The sequence below is a fragment of the Falco naumanni genome, chromosome 7 (genome assembly GCF_017639655.2).
Source record: "Falco naumanni isolate bFalNau1 chromosome 7, bFalNau1.pat, whole genome shotgun sequence".
Classification (NCBI taxonomy): Eukaryota; Metazoa; Chordata; class Aves; order Falconiformes; family Falconidae; genus Falco; species Falco naumanni.
The window spans coordinates 17,089,710-17,108,139 of record NC_054060.1 but is presented as its reverse complement, the minus strand read 5'-3'; the positions used below and the strand labels follow the sequence as shown (position 1 = coordinate 17,108,139).

The window sequence follows — 18,430 nt, the reverse complement described above, 5'->3', positions numbered from 1 at the left end:
GGAGGAAAGGCTGCATGATGGGACATGGGGGCATGAGCTTTCTCTGGCATCCAGAGCCAGTGGTGTGCAAGAAAGAACAGCCTGTCACGAGCAGGAGTTAGCTTCTCAGCATCTGGAGGGAACTGAGTGGAAATGCACACATACAACTCCCAGGACGTATTTTTTCTTTCATGTGAAATACAAATAATGTCCCAAAGAAACCTGTTTGCATTCAAGTTAACTGGCAATTAGTAAAATTCAGGTTCTTGATGACCCTCTGGCAAGTAGGAGTACCTCAGCAAGACTGGAGATAAAGCCCTAAAATAAAGCAAAATGATGTCTTTGAGCTTCTCTAAGGATTTCTTTACCGTGTCATCTATATACAAACCTGTTCTCTGCTCAGCAGCAGGAGTTTCTCATTTTCTGTATTCAACACAGAGCTTTTACTAAAAATGCTCAGTTAAAAAGTCTCCTAAAAGCACAGTTAAAAATGGATTAAAAATGAATTAGTACATTAACATGCTGGTCAGCAAAAAAAAGAAATGGAGAAGGGCATAATAAACAAGACAATAGGAAGAAACAAAGCTAATTGCCAGCCTGGGAGAGCCATGCGGCACATTCCTAGTAAGCTGTCTGTCTTAAACCCTCTGGATCAAAAAGTGATTAATCCTACAGACAAATGTAGCCTTGATGGTAGAGATACGCAAAATCCCCTAAACAGAGCAATTCAGTGTTATACTTACTGTTCTGAAGGCCTCAATTAAAGGGTCTTTAGCTCCAGCCTTTCCCATTACATTCCCTGATGTACCAAGGAGCCCCCTCCTCGTGGCAGCCCACTCTGAGCCTCAAAAAACGCTCTCGGCAGTGCCCGACGCTGCTCAGGCAAGCTTTAGCTCTCCCTCGGCAGTGCCCTTCCCTTCCCCAGGGCTGAACTAGCCACCCCAGCACCCCAGCCGGCGCGGGGAGGAGCGGGCACCTCAGCATCACCCACTACCCCACGTCCTCGCTGGCCCCCCAGCCAAGCAGCCCTGCGGCCGGTCCCGGTCGCTGGCAGGCGTGCGGGCAGGGGCAGGGTGCGGGGCAGCAGCAGGGGTGTAGCAACACGGACGGGGCACCGGCATGAGCAGGGGCACAGGCAGCTGGAGGCGGCTTCTCTTCAGCCTCCAAGAAAACCCAAAGTGAGAGCAACAACGACAAGGGAAGCAAAACTAGGGGTGTTTCTCTGGTGTCGTTTCTACCCAGAGTCACAGAATTCAAACCCTGCATTTCTTGCCCGTAAGGGCCACGTGTCCATGGGACAGGAGCAGGCGACGCTTGCTGGCATGTGGGGGGTTGTCCCCAGGAGGGCACAGAGCCTGGCCCCAGTCTGAGAGGAAGAAATCCCCAGCACTGCCCCAGCTCAGGCACAGGAGCAGCACTTGGGAAGCCTGAACAGACCAGGGCTGCCTTCGCTGCGCTGGACCTGGCTCCTTGTTGCAGTCGCACGTTATCTTGTGCTCAGCTCTAGTCATCAAACCATGCTAAGCAAAAACATTTTCTACAGCGCTCTTCTGATCTCTGACTTTCATTTTGTTATTTCCAAGGCTACCTCCATAAACATTCTCTTTGTGTGTTTGCATGCTCTGCTAATATTAGCAAGCTAGCTGCCCTGGGCAGCCCTGCGGAGCCCACACTGGCTGGCTGTGGGGTGCCAGCTGCCCCGAGCTGCTCCCCTGCCATGCACGGGCTCCCACCACCATCCCGAAACCTGGACCTCTGCCTGGAAATGCCACCCGAAAACAAATTGCATCTAGTTGAACAGAGCTCACTGAGAGCACTTTTTCTACAAAAAAACTTTTTTTGAAACTTAACCTATTTTTGATGCTTTCTAACTTTTTTTGTGGGTTTGTAAGATAATACCAAAGTCCTGAAAGCTACACTTCAGGGATCAAAAGATCTCAGGTTAAATGCAGTTGAACAAAAAAAAACCTCTCAAATTATTTACACATTTAAATGAATATCTGAATTTAGAAGAAAAAGAGATATTTTCTGGAAAATATTGGGAAAAAAAGCCAACCAAGCTATTTCCCTGTTTAGAAAACACAGAGAACTTTTTGACTGTTGGATTTTTTTTTACTCAGCACATCTCCTTCCTACTTTATTACACACTGTGTTAAGTGAGTCCTTTCAGACTCTTCAGTACATCACTGGTACAATGCACTAAAAGGCTTTAGAAAACACATCACACTAAAAGTATGGGTGCTAGGAAATGTTCTAGGCACTATACAGCAAAACACAGGACTGAAAGTCTGTATCAAAACCAGCCGTCAGTTAAACAGGTTGGTGCCTCGCCAAATCCCAGCCTCCAGGCTCTGGCCCTGCCGTTGGGTGCTGGGTGAACGCTGCCGAGGGGTGTGCAGCCACATAACAAGACGCACCGGGAGCAGGCACAGCCGCCGTGGGCAGCACACACCCTTGCCAGAGCCACCAGGGCAAACTGCAGCCACACTGTGGGCATGGGACGGTTGGAGCTGCCTGCACCCCCCCATGACCCCACAGCCTCGTGCCCGAACCACCAGCAGCACCGAGGCTTCTCCCACTGTGGTCCTGCAGTGGTGGCGGCAGGGGAAGGTGTTTGCTGGTGGTTCCAGGCCACCTCGGCTGCCTCTTGCAGTTATCCCCAGTGTCAAAGTGCTCAAAACAGACTTTCTAATATGGTGAGTGGAAACACAGAAACGTGAGGGAAGTGTAAGCGAGCACCTTCGTTGATCGAAGACTTAGGACGTGAGTTACCTGGCCGTGCTAGCGCTGCTCAGAAATAGGAGTCTCATTATGTCCGAGTCCAGGGGGCTTGAGCAAACACCCACCAAAATGGGGACAACCTGCCCTGTGCATTTGATGCCGACACAGAAGGTAGTTGGTGTGAAACAAACATATCGTTCAAACGTTTCACTCCATTTACCAACCAAACCCAGAATTCCTACGCGTGTAAGATCCTTTGCTCTGTGCAGCACGAAAGCCTGAACTTTCCTGCAGCGCTGTGCTATTTCACATCTCAAACACTGCTCATCTACTGAACCAACTGGAAAAGACGGTGGTTCCCAGGGGAGGAGGGCAGGGAGTGAATACCTTCCTGACCCCTACAGTTGCTCATTTTATGCCGTGAAACATGAAATTTGATTACTCTTATCATTAGCTTAGCTCACATAGCTACAAATGTTATTAGTAGCCATAAAATTATCGAGGCCCTTTTAAAATCCATTTTTAAAGAGTGTGTGACATGTGTTAGCAGATCTGAAATCCTGATTTCAAATACCCTCACTCGAACATCAGAAACAAAATGTCGAGCTAAGCAACGGTGACAGGGCTTGAGGAGCGCTAATGAAGAGTGGTGCCATTGCCTAAGAGAAACATTACACATTATTAACACATTAGCCCACTAAGGCACTGTGCCAGCTGTAATAAGCAACCAATTTGGCATGCTAACTTAGATACACAAGGCCATTCAGAAAATCTTCCTCCATTTTTTTCCTCCCCGGTGGACAAACACATGGTGCAACCTGTTCCCATCTCGCTAATGCCCAGAAAATCACTGCCTAGCTGTGCCCCAGTTCCTGCGCACGCTTGGTCACTGCACTGTTAATACTTTGACACCGATCTTTCTGATGCAAGGCCCAGTTCACAAATTGGCTACATATATTATCCGTGCATGGGAGTGTGGGAGGGATAAATCATATTCATTATTCACATTCATGAAATTCCAAACACAGGGGAAGTACTGATGGTGTCCTTGGGGAACTAGAAACAGCTTGTCAGAGATATCCAAGTAAAAGGGGTGCAAAATCAATTATGAAAGGAGGTGTTTCCTGCTCTAACAAGCTAATTACTGTACATCAAGTCACAAAGGGAAAACTGATGCTTTTTATTTTTTTAGTGGAGGTGCTGTCAGATTAAATCAGCCTGGAAGGATGACTGAGTTTAATGTATTCCCTCAGCTGATGCTCTCTTTAACACATTTACATATGCAAACATGCTAATATTCTGTCAGAATCCGTGAACCTAACAAAACGGTAGGCAGGACCTAACAAAATGGTTATGTGACCCTACTCCTGCAGCTTATTTACGTCATTTACATACGCTGGTAACTCCAGCTCAAACTGAGAGTGATTGGCTCGGGACTCACTGCTGGGAAAGCAGGAGCATCTCAAAGGGGAAATGACACATCCCTGCTGCTGGAAGGATCCATTTTAGGAGGCAAACCAAACGTATAAATTGCTAATGAACTACCCCTTCCTGTCCAGCACAGCTAGCAAAACTGCAGATGGTCAATTCCCCCTGGGATAAGAAATAGGTGAAGATGGGGTATTTGTCAGATAGCTTCCAGGTTATCCACCAGGAGCAAACAGCCGTGTCCTGCTGCCTTTTCCGCAACAGGAATCAGAGCAAGGGGTATTTGCTGCCTGCCTCTCCCAGCCCCTCGGCCAGCCCGCACCCAGCAGGGCTCCCCGGCTTTCCTCGGGGCTCCTGCCCCAGTGCTCGCCTCGGACGAATGTGCTGCTTTGTCTCCAGCGTTCTCTGCCCTTCCTTACAGACCCACCAGCCTCCAAAAGCTAGCAGTCAGCAAAAGCTCCCTGTGCACACAAGTCTGCACCGGGCAGTGACGCTTACCTGTGTTGGGGTCGAGGCACTAATGTTTCCATTTGCTGCTCTCCAAAAGATTAATTGTTTTCATGCAACCGTCTGCACTGGAGGCCAGGGGTTACACCCTGCCCACAACAATACCGTGTAGGAGCAAATACCTGAGAGCGGCGTGCAGATGCAGGCTTGCACCTCTCAGGCATCCGGCTGCTTCCCAGGGCAATTCTTTCCGCAGCATCAGGGCCGAGTGGCTGGGAGGATCTGCGTTCCCTCAATGCCCAAGAGCCCTGGCCCACAGGCACCACCTGCTCCCTGCCTCTGCCAACAAGCACTGGCCTCAGGGCAGTGCCAGGGGCCGCAGAAGCTGCCGGATCAAGGAACGGTCACCTGCCCACAGGACAGAGAACCAAACCCCATCTTAGGTTTCACCAACTCATTGGAGCAGGCTCAGCAGAAAGCACCCCAGCGTTTTGGCTGGGCTCTCCAAAGCCGACGGCCAAACCCCTCGCAGACAAACGGCTTTCCAGGGAAAGGCGCGGGCTGCGCTCAGTGCCTGCTGCAGCGCTGCTGGCCGGCATTTGCAGGCTCCAGCGTGATGGCTGCATCCAGCTGTGTCAATCTGTTTCCACCTCTGAGCTGACTATAGCTGAAAGACAGATGACCTGTTATATATTTTCTTACCTTTAACTATTCCCACATGATCGGAGTGTTTCTGGGATACAGATAATAGGTCCACTCTTGAAGTCTTTATCAGGGCCAGGTTGTCGCTGGTCCCTGCAACACCAGGTGTACAGGGGAAGATTAGAAAGAGCAATCAGATTTCCATTTGCTCAGAGCAAAGGCAGGATAAATTTCTATTCTTAGAGGTAGTAACAAGCTGCTTTCCGCTGTATTCAATGGGCAAAGCCTTGCTCTAAAGGAGCTGGAGCATCTCCCACTGCACACCGCCCACCCGCAGAGGAAGCCAGGAGAGAAGGCTGCATTTTCCAGAAGGTGTTTCAGCTTGGACACTCTCACATTGCTCCTTTGAAAGAGGAATGTAATCAAGCTCCTTATTCAAGCAAATCTCCCAGCATAGCTCCACCTAAGTGCAAAGGGGGTAAGGATTCACAAAACAGTCCAAGATGAGCCAGATTTCTGTTTATTTGCCTGTTGTCTTCTCTCCTACTGAATAAGCATGGGCAACACTAGGGAAACCATGTCATTCATAAAGTGGATTGATGTCCTTGAAGCTGTTCAGCTCCTTCTTGAGGAAAATGCACAACCTGTGTCTTACACTCAGATGGATTCACTCACTTGTGGAATTTATCCCTTGATACCATTGTCTGACACAGGCTTTCCTTCACACACACATCTGCAGACAGCAATTTCCTATTACAGATGCTGCCCATCACCTCCATGTTCCTTTCTTCCACTCACAAGGAATTCAGATGTAGGCACTTCAGAGCAAACTGGGATAGCCAAGGGACTCTGGCCCCAGCTTGTCTGCGGTTGAGCCTAGACCCGAAGGAAAGGCCTTGCCGAGAGGGCAGAGGCTGGCCAGCAAGCCTGGCCAGCACCCACGCCACCCAGGCCAAAGGCACGCTACACAACAGAGCCCTTTCCTCCTGGCTGCATTTTCCTGGTGCTCCCTGGCAGTGCTCCTCACAGACAGAAAGGGGAACAATGCTAATGATGAGGGGCAGTCCCCGTAGGGACGTGAGGTGGCTGAAACCTCCAAAAATTCAGCCCAAAGCAGCATGCATGCTTCCAGGCAGATGGGAGCTAATGTTGTCAGCTGCACTGTGCAAGAGCAAGTGGGAAAATGGAAAATTAAGGGAATGTGAACTCCTGGACGTTTCAAATCCTGCCTGGATTTGCTGGGCAACGTCCGCTTGCTCCTTCATGGCTGGAGCAGATGAGTTGGGCCTCTGGGGGCTCTCGAAGAGCCTGTGTTGGCCCCACATGCTAAGATGCACTCTCCAGTGAAGTCTGTCTCCTCAATAAAGGAGAAGATGGAGACATCTGCTGGGAAGCTGTCAGGTTTATTAGATACATGAGGGTTTGGGGACGGAGCAGCAAGAAGATCTCAAGGAATCTGAGCTCAAAGAAATAAAGGCAACTTCAAAAGGCACAAGCAGACCAGCAGTATCGCTTAACAACAATAATTTTTTGCTGGCAATACAATTGAAAACACCTGAGAATCAAATCAGGATTCAACCTATCCCCCTGCCTGGAATTGCAGCTGCTATTGATTCTGGGCGCTAGATCTTAGGAAAGCTCCTCTGTAAACTCCTGACACTGGCCATTACAAGCGATCCCAGATGTGGAAGGATTTATGGGATCCCCACACTTTAAAATATGAGCAGATTAAAGACTGTGTGAATTCTCAAGCTAGAGGGAGATAGCGCTTGGCTGCTCCGCTCTCCTCGGTGCCAGGGTGTCACAGCAGTGCCACTGGCTGGCAGGGACACAGTGGCCTCAACCTGGGGACCATGGAGCTGTGGCAGCTCATGGAGTGCCCCGAGGCATCCACAAATGTGGACTGGGAAAAAGACTTCTATAAAGGCTGTATTGCAATCTATGTGAAATGGCTTAGCATCTCTATCAGGAAATGGAGTGCACATCACAAGTCACCTGCGGTTAATAGTCCTTACCCAGGAGAGCTCTTTCTCATGACTTGAACTACCTCACATGGCACAGAGGCGTGTCATGGCAAGAGGCATGACCCCTTTGTCACCCACTGGAGGAGCCCGGGTGCTGGGACAATGCTGTAACCCGCTGGAGGTCCCACATGCCCCGCATCAGCATTGTGACTTTTCCTTTCAATTTCATCCCACAGCTCCCATCCAGGGATCCTGTGGCAGAAATGGGAAGGCTGAAGGATGGAAACAGTATTTGTAGCCTTTGAAAAGCAAAAAAAAACCCAAAAACTGGTCCACCTTCCACCCAGCTCAGTTCCCCTAATACCATGGAAACAATTTGCATTGACTCAAGTTAGGATGAAATCAGCCCCTTCATGCTGCCAGAATAAATGAGGCTGTTTGCACTGGTAAATACCAGGTCAGCCACCTTCAGAGAAGGTAGCTTTTCTTCTGTGGCAAAAGGCAGGAGTGTACCTCCTCACTGTGTATACCTGTCAGTATCATTGCAAACAGCAGCACAACTAAAGGCAGATTGAGACCATACAATTTCCTTGTTATTTGTCTTTAACAAAACACTAGTCTTTAAAGTAGTTAAAACTGACCTGCTTGGAAAGCTGGGTGCGCAGCCATGTGGAGGGGTTTGATTCTGGACAGTGAGTACAGCAAAGCTAGCTGCCAGCTTGTGTTCACACACATCTCCGAATTGTCTGTGAGGTCTCAAAACTAATGATCAATATGTTGTCTGTGGTGGTAAACAGACATTTTTAAAAGATTCCTGCTTCATAGTCCACAGAAGAATTTGATTTCCATGCCTATTAAATAATGATAGATTTTATGACAGCAAATGTAAGATCTATCATGTGACTGGGATTAACTTTTGCTGATAATCCAATATCTGACCCTGTAGCAAAGTAGCTAGTGCTTTGCATCTCTGGTGCAGCATCCATCCCCCTTTTGCAGCCTGAGCTTAGGGCATTCTCCCCGGCTGGATCTTCCCTTTCCCCAGGACCTTACCAGGCTGCTGCCAACTTGTCCTGGGCAAGGGAGAACAAGTGAGCACAAAAATACACCACCAGCCCCTGCATTTCTTAATAACTGGAGGATGAGGGTGGGAGGGAAGCTACCCAGATTTGCAGGATCATTCCGGAACATGATTTCCTGTTCTTGTGTCTAGGGATTGATGTCAAGTCCCTGTTCACTCTCAGGTAATGACAACCCAGTTATTCCCATACTTTCTTGACACACCTAGCACGATATGAGCCTTCACCTTATCGTGGCACACTCTGTGCTCAGGCAGGGCGCTGTCACGTGGGGCTGTGAGCCCTGGCTGTGAGGTGGCACAGGGTGCCAGCCTGAGGGGGGTACCAAAATGCCAGCACACCCTTCCTTAAAGAAGAACTTCACTTTTTGCTAGCAGATGAGAGACAGAGCCAGAATAAGTAACCATAAGCTTCTCATTAACAAATTAACAGAGCTCAAAAACAGAAAGGCAGCTTCCCAAGGCCTGACCCATTGGGTGAGTGGCACAGCTGCCACACAAATGCTTTAAAACTGCCAGACAAGCCCAGCTGAGCTGTTTGAAGCCTCACAGACCTTGCACCACTGAGTGACATTTTCTTTTGCTCCTCCAGCCTCCAAGGTGAACACCTTGTAAAATTTTTCCAGCCAAGGGTGCCAAACAGCTGCTCAAGCCCTTCAGAAAAAACAAGGCTCTGCAATCATTAACAAGTACTTGTGACATGCTGCCTCATTGAAAGAGAAAACTACTCCCCTTCAGCAGCAAACGGTAAGTGTATCAAACAAGAAAACTTATCAGATGTTGATGACATGAGGGGTATATAATCTGTCCTCAGAATTAAGGCCGTGGGGGTTCTCTTAGTAGGTACTATCCTACTGGAATGATAAACATGAGCTTGCATGAGGCGGAGGAGCCAGTTCCTGTTGAAAGTAGAAACTCATTCTTCGTCGCCCTAATCCCAAGTCAGGAGTCTCTCCCTCTCTGAATATATGTGAAATCTGCTCCAGGACAAACAGCCCTGGTGTTGGGTGGTGTGACCAGAGACCCTCTCAGAGCTGGAGCACAGCGTTAGCATCCTCCTAGCCAGAGCAATGCTGTGTCTCTGCATCCACTTAGCTTCTTAGCATGCCCAAATCGAGAAGGCCATCAGGGAGGCTCTCAGAAATGAGTCAAACACTACAAGATCCCCCCCTTTTGCACTCACTCAGCTCCCCTGAGAGAGGAAGGAGCAGGGAATGGGATGCTCAGATTGCCCCAGCCACTTCTGGGGCAAACATTTACTTTAGATTAAGTGGCATGTAAAGAAGAGTGGAGCCTTCTCTGGCTGGCTGAGGGTTGATAGTTAAATATTTATAATGTCCAAATTAGCATAGTGAAAGCTCAATTCATCAATTTGTTCTGGTCTGTTTGTAAGAAGGGGAAGGGGTATCAGTCACCCCGCAGGAGATGCAGCCGTAGGTGGGCAGGGCACGCATTCTGCCTCCATCAGGGCTCCACAGTGTGGCTCCCTGCTGGCACCGAGACCTGTTGCCCTGGCTTAGCCCTTTGGTGGGGTCGGGGAAGAGGCTGGCCACGGGGCAGGGCTGTGGGGATCCCTCCTCTTCTCCAAACCCAGTGCCAGGGGAGCAGCCCCAGGCCGCCAGGGGGGCTGCAGGGAGCAGCACGGCCAGGCAACACCAGCCTGGGGCTGCCCACACGGGGGGCCGAGGAGGGTGCGGGATGCCCTGGAAGGGTTAAGGCTTTTCAGGCCAAAATCCCCCAACAGAAGGCAGGGTCAGCTTCGGAGCTGAAATCTAAGTGCTAATGACGGATGCCCTTCACCCCTCCACTGCCTGCAAAGGAGAGTGCCCTGGATGAGCTGGGGCCAGAGAGCATTTAACATTTGAACTTTTTCTCGTCTGCGAGGCAGCAGGCCGTTGTGCACAGGGTCGCTGACCCCCAGCCCCGCTCCCCACAGCCCCTCAGCTGCCTCCCAGCCCTAATTGAATGACAGATGGTCAGCGGCAGGGAGAGGGCAGGAGCAGGGCCCCACGTCCCTGGCGGTCCTGCCCACACACCCCCCGCGCCGGCTGCCCCCGAGGCTGCGTGGCACCACTGCCCAGCCCAGCACATCGATGGGGACGGGGCAGCGGGCAGGGCTGGGCATGGGGTGCTGCACTGGGGAGCCCTGGGGGGCCAGCCCAGCCCCAGCACCTCACCCATTCTTCCCATCCGTCTGCCATGCAACAGAACATCACTACATCCATGATACCAGACTGGGACGGAGTGGCCAAGGCCTCCCGCTGCTCCTGGCAGTGCCAGAGCCGGGGAAGGCGAGGAGCTGGGCTGAGCCACTGGGATGTGCGGCAGCCGCAGGGAGCCCAGGTACTGCGGCCAGCCCCTTCCCCTGCCTGCTCTCTCCCCCTGCCATGCCTCAAGCCGGGGGTGCTGGACATGTCCTGCCCTGGTGGAGGATGCCACAGGTGACAGCAGGGGCCTTACTGCAACCGCACAGGGGCCTGTGGAAGTGGCCCTTGGTGGGGCCAGAGCCTGCCCCTGCCTCCTGCCCGCCGCCCTGCCAACTGCCTTCCAGGCAGAACCAGGCAGGCCTGGGTGGCCCTGCGGGGGCAGGGGCTGTGCCCCCCGGCTGCCAAGCGCAGCCCTCACTGCAGCCCGCTGTCCCTTTAACAGGGAGCCGTGATTCCCACAATTACTGGGATTACAAGGAAAGGGTTATCGATTTGCAGCCTGCACTGTGTGATCAGCGCCCGGGAGGCCCCCCCGGCCCACCTCTCCTACTGTAAGCACGAAACCATTTATAAATGTTTTATTTCACTGATCGCCTCACCCTGGCTGCATAATAATAACCCCAGCAGCGCAGAGATATATTCTCTCCACTCCCCCTTTCCCCGCGCCCGCAGCCTGCAAAAGGCACCAACGTGATATGCAGCAGCCCCTGATTTGTGTGTATGTTTTAATTACCGCCGGAGAAACCTGTACACAAGCATAAAAAAGGGTGAGGGAAAGGGAGAGCAGGCCCAGACGGCGCAGGCAATGGCAGCCTAATGCACCGCTGGCTGACAGCGACTTCCGCTCAGGCACCTTCTCCAGATCGAACCCTTCGATTGTAACTGAACCAATTTGCATACTGATTCCTCTCATAGCCTCCCGATCCATAACCAGCCAGGCAGCTATTCAAATGCAAGTAGCATCCCTAAATGCAAGGCTAGACTGACCAAAATGCGCTGTCCAACAAGCAGAAGGAGAAGGAAAAAAAAAAAAAAAAAAGCCCTTGATTATTATTTCTATTTTTTGTTCCTTTTAACCTTTAAAAGGTTTAGCTGGAAGCTGTTTGTTTATGACTGGGGATGTAAGGGAGAGAATTGATCCTGGACTGGACTTAAAGATGGAGCAAAATGGGGCGCTGGAGAGATTTTTCGTTGTGGGGTTTTTGGTGTGGTGTTTTTTTGGTTTTTTGGGGTTTTTTTACTTCCTATTTTTATTTTTACCTAAGCCACAAACTGAGGCTCTCGGGCGGGGAAAGAGGGTCTGTCCTCTCTCCCACTCCCCACCTCCACCAAAAGCTGCTCAGCTCCTGCAGACCCGGGGAAGACACAAAGTGCTGGCAATGCTTCTGCCTCTGGTGCGTGTTGGGCTGATGAAGAACGTGTAATTCTGGCTGTAAATTCTTGCGTTTAAGTTGGTCCAATAAAAGATCTCTCCTACACCTTGTGAGGGTTTGGTGCTTTATTTTTTAACGGGACTGGCGTGGCAGCCACGGCAGTTGCTTTTTTTTTTCTTCTTCTTTTTCTTCTTTTTCTTCTTCTCGTTCTCATTTGAAATTATGCAGATAGATTTTTTTTTTTTTTTTATGATTTTTCTCCTCCTAGGGGGCAAACCTAGGAGGTGAGCCCGCAGCGGATGCCCGTCCCGGCGGCGTGCGGCGGACGGCGCGGTAAGCGTGCCCAGCGGGGCACGGAGCGGGCGGAGGGCCGCGGGCGGGGCGGGGCGGGGCGCAGCGGCCGCGGGCGCGCAGCGGGCGCGCAGCGGGCGGGCCGGCGGCGAGCGGGGGCCGCAGCCTGCCCCGCGCCCGCGGAGCGGGGTTCGGGCGAGCGGGGGAGGGAGCCTTGTCCGGCGCCTCCGCGCCCGCGGAGCCGCTGCCGCTCCCCGGCGTGGGGCCGCGGCTGGGACCGGCTTGTTCGCCGCCCGCCGCCGGGCCCCTTCCCACCGTCCGCGCCCGCTCCGCCGCCGCGCAGTCCGGCGTAGGCAGCGGCCGCAGCCCGCCGGCGCGTCCGAGGCGAGAGCGGTCCCGGAGCTCCGGCAGCCTCCATGTTTGGGGCTGCTCCTTGCTAAATTCAGCGTGAATGGCCCCTAAATCGATCCCGATAATTTCCTGCTAACCAGGGCCCCGCTTGTGCTTTAGTCGGGATGGAGAGCGGTACCACGGCTCTCGCGGATCGGGGGAATCGATTGCGGGCTGGTTTCTCCGCAGGTTCGTGAGCTGTAGAGACCGGTCGCACGGATGCCTGAGCGTGTGTCCGCCGTGTCGCTGTACACAGGAAAAAATGATGGGGAGACGGAGATACTTTATTATTTAGCGACAGCTAAGGGAAAGCTTTTAGATGCCGTGGAGCGGGCTGGCTCCGCGTCTCTCTAAAATTCCCATTTGCCTCGGGCTACGACCTGTTATTTGACCTTTAGACACCCCCGAAGATGGCAGTTTTCCTTTCAAAATAGTAACAGAGCGGAGCGGTGGCTGCGCCGAGCGGAGCCGGCCGCGGGGCGCGCAGACCTCCGGGGTATGGGGCGGGAGCAGGGGGGAGCCCGGGGGGACACGCGTTCATTCCGGTTTCATTTGAAGACATTTGATGGTTGTAGATCTTTCTCTGGTTTGTTGCATCACCACAGCTCACCCCTTAAAACAGTAATTCAAGATGTAAGTAAAAGTGTTTTCATTTTTATTGATCCCGCTAACATCTTTCATTACCCAACACGTAACCACAACAAATGATTGCTCATTTGATACGGAGAATTTTATCGACGCTCTCCCCGGTCGGGGCGCGAATCCTAAATCCCGGCGGCGCGAGAAGCGGAGAGGCGCGGTGCTGCGCGGCCGCGGAGCTGGGCAGCTGGGCGCTGCCTGAGCCCCGCGGGCCCCGGCTCCGTGCCCGCCGGCCCGGTCGCTCCCGGGGCCGCTGCCGGGGTGCCCGTCGCTGGGGCCGGGCGGGGAGGGCAGCGTGCCCCCGCCTGCGCCGGGCCCGACGGCGCGCACGGGGCCGCCCCGGTGCAGCGGCGTGCAAGGGCTGCCCGCCGGGGGGGGGGGTGCCCGGCCGCCCCCGCCGGTCGATTTCGTTCCCCCGCAACCAAACCAACAAGTAGCGGGGCGGGGGACCGGCCCCGCCGCCTTGGCAGCGCTGGGCGGCCAGCCCGTCCTCTCGACGTCCCTTTGGCTTTCCCCCTTTTTTCCCCAGAACGCCAAATAAATAATTAAAAAAAAAAGGGGAGGGGGGGGTGCATTTTGCTTCAAAAAATGCAAAGAGAATTCAACAGACCTGTGCGGTTAATAGGGGACAGCAGGCTATTCGAAAGGGCGGGTGCTGTTTCATTTACACGGTGCCTTTCAGCTACCGGCGTGAAAGGTTTTACGGCCATCAAATAAATGCTACTATTTTAACTCTCTTTGAGAATATTATTTTTGTCCTTAATACTAGAATGGAAGGCAAGTTTATGAGGGAGAGGCTCGAATAATTGGTTTCGATGCAAGAGACCTACAGTGAAATTAAACTAGGTGGCTCCTTTATTAAATGATTTTCGGTCTTCTCTGGTTTTATGAAAATAAAAGGCAGCACTTTGTCATTTTTAACAATGTAAGTAGCCAATAAATCTAATTTTCACATTGATTTCTGTAGGAATTAAGTGATATCTACACTATCTGCTGTGAATTGTTTTTGGAAACAAGTGCGAGTTTCTCCTGGCGGAAGCTGTTTCTAAAAATAATAATTTGAAAATTTAAAAAAAAAAGAAAACCAACCCTGCTTAAAGACAGCAGCTTTTCAAAGCATTGAAAAAATGTTACCTATGAGCTTGACTGTGCATATCTGAGACGGTATCTAGACAAAGCGTTTTATAAAATGTGTGAAGACAGGCACTGGAGAGCATTGTGCGGGAAAATGTCTAATAGGAATTAATTAGAGCGGGGAACAGCTTATGGAGCCCTGGGTCTGGCACCCGGGTAAGGGGAGCAAAAAAGGAGAAAATGAAAAGGAGTGGGGGAGGAGGAAAACAAAAAGAAAAAAAGAGAAAAAAAAAAAAAAAGATGAGCGACTATATTCGCTCATACATGTAACTAATAAAGACCTCAGCTCAGAAACCCAGGGCGCTGCGAGCAGCCCTGCCTGATTAAAATGTGTCCCTGCCTTAATTGATAACTCAGGGCCACGTGCTGCCTGCGCGGGCAGGTGCCCTTCCCGGGGGCTGGCGGAGCGTCACCTCGGAGCCACCAGCGGGGCTTTTAATAGCACCTTTCCCTAAATAATAAACCAGATTAATAGTGTTCGCTGGAGTGCTATTGATCCCTATTGTGTTACCGTGTGTGTATTTGAATACCCGCGGCTGGCGCAGGGCAGGAGGCTCCGTTTGGTTTCGGGGTACCGCGGGGGAGCGGGAGGGACCCCGCCGCCCCGGGGCCGGCCCGCTGCGGGCGGCACAGCCGGGGCCGCGGGAAGGGCCCCGGGCCCCGACGGCAGGTGCTGCCCCACGAGCGGCAGGGCCCGGGCCAGCCTCGCGTGCCCGCAGTGCCCGTGGGCAGCAGCTCCAGGCCTGGGACGCGCCCCCCCCCCCCCCCCCCCCCTTCCTCCCGTTCCCCTTAGCTCTGCCCCGGCCGAGCAGGGCCGCCCGTGCCGCGGGGGCAGGCTCCGCGGGCCGCCGGCCGGGCCGGGCTGGCCGTGGGTGTCCCCGGGGAGCGGGTCCTTCCCACCCCGCGGGGTGTTCTCCCGCAGGCTTCCCAGGGCACCCTCGCGGGAGCTGAGGCACGGGGCGCACACCGCCGCGGCCGCCACCGCGTGGGTCACGCGTGAATCCCTCCCCCCACCCCGGGGCCGCCCCGGCGATGGGCTGCGCCAGGCCGGTCCCAGCCTGCCTCCGAGGCGGCGGCAGCGGAGGGTTCAAACGCTTCAAACTATCAGAAGTCATTTATCCGGTTTCATAAATAATGTCCTTATTATCTGCAGCCTCCTTAATTCATGCTCCTGTCCGCTTGATTGCGGGGTTTCAGCAGATAAAAAGTTTATAAGTTGGTCGGGTTCTTGTTTTCCTTTTTCCATCATTAACATCATTAATATAAGCTATCAATAACCCTGTCGTTTGGAGCATAGCTTCACAGTATTGATCTGCGCAGCTATTCATCTCTGCCATAGAAGACACGGAATAATTTTCGCATTACAGTAGCTTGGATTTGCTTTTAATTCATATTTAAAGCTGCAACTGGCTCTGCGGAGCTCTCTGCGAAAGACTAGAGGCGCCTAATTAATAATAAGTTAGAAACGAAGGAAGGCACCAGCGGATAAATAATTAATACAGACATCTCTGTCTCTTTGAATATTGCTACTTTAAAAATTTAGACTTACCAGGGCCATACTGTAAGTCTGCAAGTTATATTGAGGAGATGATTTAAGAAAGCTATTTTTTTCCTGAAATACAATGCTAAATTATTTACGGTGTTTTTGCAATCTTCCATAAGTTCCTTCATTAACAAGCGCTGCGGTTTGCTCCGGGGGGTGAGGGAGAGCGCGGCTGCCGGGAGGGAGCGCGGCGGCTCGGCCGGGGCAGCGCCCTGCAGCCCGCGGGGCTCCCGGTGCCCCGCTCCCCGCTCCATCTCCCCCGGCCCGGGCAGGCATCCGCCCCGGGGGGGCTCCAGGGGAGCCGAGGGGGACCCCCGCGCCCTGGGGCGGGCGGCGGGAGCTGCCTGGCAGGCGGGGAGGGAGCGCGGCCGCCGCGCTGCCGCCGCCCGGGCGCCCCTCGGGCAGAAGCCCGGGTGCGGGGGGCAGCCGGGACCCCCCCGGTAGCCGGGCACCCGCAGCGAGCCCCTGCGGCGCCCCAGCTTCCCCTGAAGGCGGCCCTCCCCCCCTGCCCCGGCCGGAGCAGCCCTCTTTTCTCTGCCTGCCCCCGACAGATGTGTATGTTTTTGTCACCAAGCAAGTTTCCAAGAAGCTCGACAGGGGAAAGTCTGGAAAAGTTAATCCCCCCCGGCAGCTGTTGGCTTTGGGAGCCTTCGAGCGTCACCTTTGACACGCTCCCCCGTGCGAGGGGACCCGGGTGCCGCAAGCTGTCACCGCGCAGGAGGCGCGGGAGAGCCGCGCACGGACGGGAAGGCGCGGACGGCGGCAGCGCGCACGCACGCCATTTTTAAAAAGTAGTTAAAATTTTGGAAGAAAAGAGAGGGAAAATAATAACAATAAATAATAAAAAAAATGCACCAAACCAAAACCAACTCTGCCCGGTGCGCTCCGGCACGGTGTGGTCGCTGCCCCGGGCCGGGCCGCCCCGTCCGGGCGAGTCCCGCTGCCCGTGCGGTGTTTGCTGGCGTCAGGCGGGAGATTACGGCCGTTTCATGGTGTCATTATCTCGGATTTAAAAAGCACACACACGCAACGCAATTCAAACAAGCAAAGTTGCGTTTTAAGTCCGCTCCGAGTATCTGCTGATCAAATAAAGACTTAAGGGCGGTAACGATTATTCTGTTAAATATATGGTACTTGACTGCACAAGCAGTAATTGATTAGCGCACCGAAATGATCTCCCCGGCGCTCCCCCCTCCGCCGGCGGGGCGGGAGGCTCCGCGGGGGGACCGTGCCGGGGTCCGCGCCGAGGGGAGCCCACGGCCGGGCACCCCCCGACGGCCGGCAGCAGGGGCGGTGTGCGGCCTCCCGGGCCCGGGCCCCTGCGAGCCCGTCGGGGGGTCCCGGGGCATCCTGCGGCCGAGCCGGGCCCGGGCGCCGTCGGGGAACCGCGGCCCCGTCGATCCTGCGCTGTCCTCCGCACTGGCGGCTTTTGCTCACCAGGGCCGCTTCGTCGTGGGGATGCCCCCGGAAAGTAACGGGGAAAAAATTAAAAAAAAAAAGCTGCGCGTAGGACTGGGGGGAGGTGGGTGCGAAGCTACGGCCGCTCTTTTCTAAGGTTCGAGATTGAACCCCGACAGAGGCCGGCATGTCACAGGACTCTCCAAATTGTGCAGGGTTGGCTTTACCCTCCTTTCTTGAAGAAAAATTTGATGCTGTAATTTCCTACAAACTCGGGGGAATAACTTGTATTCGCTATGATGTTTGCTTTGGTAACCAATCGCTAAACGCGTGGAGATAAAATATTTTTAATTACACTGTAAATTGTATACAGATACTGATAATGAAGAAGATGACAACGTTTCGATTAGATCCGTGGCATCACTGGCGTTGGCCTGGGAAACAATCACAGCCGATAATTTTGTTTTATTTTATCCTAAACATTTCCTGAGATCATTGATGAGGTTTCGGGTCTCTTCTTTCTTCATTCGCAGATGCACCTTTCCCCAGCTGTCCCTCGCTGTAAGAAATGGAGACACTGCTAACATTAACGTAACAAAAATTCAGAGAGATGTGGAAGCGTTTAGGGGTGGAGGAGTGACCGGGGAGGTAGGAACTGTGCGGGATCTGTACGCATTTTTTAGCGCAAAATAAAATACTGAGGAGCTTCGTGCACCCAGGGAAAATGAACGGAGGAGAGCAACGGATGTCTTTTGGAGACGCGGTTCTACGGCTCTGAAATCTTACAAATACGTACGTGCGTGTGTGTGTGTGTATTAATTGCAGAAAACAGATAAACCCGCCGTGGAAATTCTGATTTTATAGGGAAAAAAAGCTCACGATGCTCGCTTCTAGGGCCGTCCACCCAACAACATGTTTAGTACATAGCTGTGATTTTAGAAGTTTCCTGCCAGTTTGCCCGACGTCTGGGGCTGTTTCTGGCTGACCGACCGCACACACACCCGCACAGGCTGTGCACACGCAGCCACGCACACGTACATGGCCGGTCCCGGACAGCGGCCCCCACGCCGGTCTCCCAGGGCACGGTCCTCCGTGAGCACCCCACGGGGGACCGCGACGTACGGCCATGCCTGGGCGAGAGGCGGGCAGCGGGTGGTCGCCCGCTCACCTGCGGGGCTCACTGCGGGCGGCTGCGG

At 53.3% G+C, this 18,430-nt stretch overlaps 1 long non-coding RNA gene across 4 annotated transcripts in view; it reads left to right on the top strand.

Moving 5' to 3' along the window:
- LOC121091878 overlaps nt 1-18,096 on the top strand; it is a 121,341-nt gene extending 103,245 nt beyond the window's left edge. For 3 of the 4 annotated variants that reach the window (XR_005829067.1, XR_005829068.1, XR_005829070.1), the window contains exons 3-4: nt 8,852-9,006; nt 10,468-11,944. This is a non-coding gene — a long non-coding RNA (uncharacterized LOC121091878). Of the gene's footprint in view, nt 1-8,851; nt 9,007-10,467; nt 11,945-17,767 lie in introns of those variants that run through there. The other variant, XR_005829069.1, reaches the window with a different exon arrangement.
- The last annotated feature ends 334 nt before the right edge of the window (nt 18,097-18,430 follow it).